The 3,692-nt window shown below is 41.4% G+C and overlaps 1 long non-coding RNA gene across 1 annotated transcript; it reads left to right on the plus strand.

Annotated features, from left to right (window-relative positions):
- Positions 1-9: 9 nt before the first annotated feature.
- On the plus strand, positions 10-1,946 carry LOC118418648. The gene is made up of 2 exons (XR_004831481.1): positions 10-131; positions 677-1,946. It is a non-coding gene; the product is annotated as an uncharacterized LOC118418648 (long non-coding RNA).
- Positions 1,947-3,692: the final 1,746 nt, after the last annotated feature.

The raw sequence follows: 3,692 nt of genomic DNA on the forward strand, positions 1-3,692 counted from the left end.
TGATGATCACAGCCAAGCAGTCATTTCGCTGCCAGACAGAGAGGAAAAAAGCCACGCCATGGGTCTTGAGCTGGTCTCTGATGATCAATAACACCTGCTGCCACGAAGTCAACACACTCCCTTTCACTTCGGTAAGTAACTCAGCTTCCACTTCTGCGTAGCGAAGAGGATCTTAGAAAAGTTCCTTTGTCTGGTTTGATCAGAGCCAGGTATACAAATTAGTAGTTTATCAAAGATTATCAAATTGTTAGCTTCGTACTTTTTTTTAATTTGTACGTAAATGCATTTGACCTGTTCTTTTTGTCAGTATATATATATTTTGTTTTAAAAATGGGATATATCTTGTGGTATGCAGTGTCCGGAAAACAACGTCGTTTGGGTTGTCTCCCGAGGATTGCGTCCCAGATTTCGGACATTGTGTGTAACAGTAGAACACAATAGGGCTACGGAACTGCTAAACTGTAATGATATATCTCATTTTCAAAACAGATATGTATTCAATTTGATTCCTTCTAAAGGGATATATTATTACATTTCTTATTATTCTTACTCTATTTCTTATAATTCTTATTCTTATTCAAAAGCGAAGTATCATTTTGAAATAGCTTGGATATTTCAATCGGCTAGAGCGTTCAAGTTGATATACGTGTGCATGTTCTCTCTCATCTCTGCACAGGTCGGGCAAGAGAGATACACACGGGCAAGACCGACTCCTCCCGCCGCAACGGACGTCGCTGATGGCTTGCGCTGGAAGACGAGCTGTATCACTGTGGGGAAGGACGCCCGTATGCAAATTGCAACAACGGGACCAAGGCTGGGAGCCATGCAAAATCCGGAACAACGTCGCCCTAAGGAGCAAGGCCATGAGAGGAAAATGCCAGACCGGAGCAGAGCCGCGTACAGCCAAGATTGCGCTGCTACAACTATAAATACTGACGCCAGTTTATGGACTGATGTACACGTATTGTCTGCATTGCTAGTATTTGACTTTACAGACACAAATACGTATTGTCTAGTCTATTATGTGTATCAAAGAATATACAAGTAATGTAATTGACTCAGACGACGACGGTCCAAATCAAACCATGTGTGGATTTACGAATGGTGGAAATCCCATACAAACGCACGTAAGGTCTCATTGATGAGTTTTTAACTGCATTGGGAGTAATGGCATGCAAAAATACGTGTTTCACATGGGCGCGTACAAAATGAACGCACTTGAAAAATGTTTATTCTATCTATTCTTTGTTGCGCTCATTTACGTTTTATCTTGTAAAAAAATTACGACAACAGCTAAACATTCAGTCTTATATGACAATTAGAACATGCATGAAGTTAGTACACACCGCAACGGGGACTGCACAACTCAGAACTGTGTGCCTCCGACCCAGACCGCAGCTACCGAACATTGCCTGCTAATTTCTTGAAGCAGAAAGAAACTTTCACCAATCTAACGTTAGAGATCAGTTGGGCTGGATAAAAGGAAAATTCTCATCGCTAAAAAACACCTCCGTGCAGCCGCTTACTTTTTTTGGGCCGTAATTTGGAGTAATACATCAACGGGACCTTACAAATATTATGTATGCAAGCTGATGTTGCATTTCAGTCCGTCACTTGCAACAAGCTAGATACAACGCAATGGTTGCTGTATGTACCGGCATGTATTTGTCTATATTGTGCCATGATTATTATTCTCAGACGGTTTCCGGTAATTCGTTAAATTTGATAATGTGAACTGCAACAGACCGAGATAAAGTACTAGTAACCAATGTTGTGTGATGTGAGCGGACAGCTGTGTAACTGTCTGTCAGGTAAGACAGAATATAAAGACGAGAGATTTATTTCTAAGGCAATTCAGGAGAGCAACAGACCGAGTGACATAGCATTATGACGTCGCAGTTAGTATACGTTCAAAGTCTCCCGTGCCCAGTGTACGGAAATCCCTATCTCTGTGTCATTTCTTTATCGTTAATTATACGTGGTCGTCTTCAAATCAGAATCCAAAAGAATTAGTTACATGTCCAAGAATACCATTGTTTATCAGAGGAAGAAAATCGTTGTCAGAAACATCGGTAAACATTTATTTTAATTCTGAATCATTTACCATATCAAATTCTACTTTGTTGAATTCCAAAACCGAACAAATACAAAAATGAACAGCTATGACTCATATAACATTTTAATCTCATGCCAAACCACTATCTCACCACAACACTGACTGACCATCATTGTTGTGCGGCTGTCGTCGCTACTATGGAATGTCTTTCCGACAAGTCCACAAGTCCACAAAGCTCACAACATTAAACAGCATCGTTAACACATCAAGATCGCATATAAAACCACCATCCCATTGTTGTTGTTTTGTTGTCTTTGTTTAAAACAGACTAATCATCTGTTGTGCGGCTGTCGTCCCTACATGTCTTTCCGACAAGTCCGTCACAACAAGTTCACAACGTTCCACAGCATCGTTACCACCATCCCATTGTTGTTGTTTTGTTGTCCTTGTTTAAAACAGACTAATCATCTGTTGTGCGGCTGTCGTCCCTACATGTCTTTCCGACAAGTCCGTCACAGCAAGTTCATATATTTCACAGCATCGTTAACACATCAAAATCGCATATAAAACCACCATCCCATGGCCATTGTTGTTGTTGTTTTGTTGTCTTTGTTTAAAACAGACTAATCATCTGTTGTGCGGCTGTCGTCCCTACATGTCTTTCCGACAAGTCCGTCACAGCAAGTTCACAACGTTCCACAGCATCGTTACCACCATCCCATTGTTGTTGTTTTGTTGTCCTTGTTTAAAACAGACTAATCATCTGTTGTGCGGCTGTCGTCCCTACATGTCTTTCCGACAAGTCCGTCACAGCAAGTTCATATATTCCACAGCATCGTTAACACATCAAAATCGCATATAAAACCACCATCCCATGGCCATTGTTGTTGTTGTTTTGTTGTCCTTGTTTAATACAGACTAATCATCTGTTGTGCGGCTGTCGTCCCTACATGTCTTTCCGACAAGTCCGTCACAACAAGTTCACAATATACCACAGCACCGTTAACACATCAAAATCGCATAATAAACAACCATCTCATTGTTGTTGTTTTGTTGTCCTTGTTACAAACAAACCGTGAAACTGTGGTGCCTATATCTTCCGACAAGCCCGCAACAACAAGCTCAAAACATAACCACAGCTTCCCCAAGATGCCTCAATCCCAGCAGGCCCACACAAAACATGACGACACATTTCCCAACATGCCTCACACAACATGGCACCAACTTTCCCGGCATGCCTCACTCCCAGCATGCCTCACTCCCAGCATGCCTCACTCCCTTGACATCATCCAACATGGCGGCGCCCTATAATACAACATGGCGGCGCCCTACTCCGCTAACGAAAACAAAACAGGTTGTGCTATCGCAAACCTGTAACTATCGCAAACCTGTAATTACATTGCCCTCTAGATCTAGCTCTTTTACAATTATTTTTGCACAAGCTTAAGACTTGGTTTTATTACTTTGACAACAGAGCCTGATCGTGACACCTGTTAACTAGGGTCAGTTGATCATACATCGACAAAAATGTAGCCATAAAAAGTATAATTCATTCCATATTTGAATGCTCATTGCTAGTGTAGCCATAAGTAGTTTAAGCCTTGTTGTAAACGGGTGTTGTAAATTCAACGTGCTT

The sequence above is a fragment of the Branchiostoma floridae genome, chromosome 6 (assembly GCF_000003815.2).
Source record: "Branchiostoma floridae strain S238N-H82 chromosome 6, Bfl_VNyyK, whole genome shotgun sequence".
NCBI lineage: Eukaryota > Metazoa > Chordata > Leptocardii > Amphioxiformes > Branchiostomatidae > Branchiostoma > Branchiostoma floridae.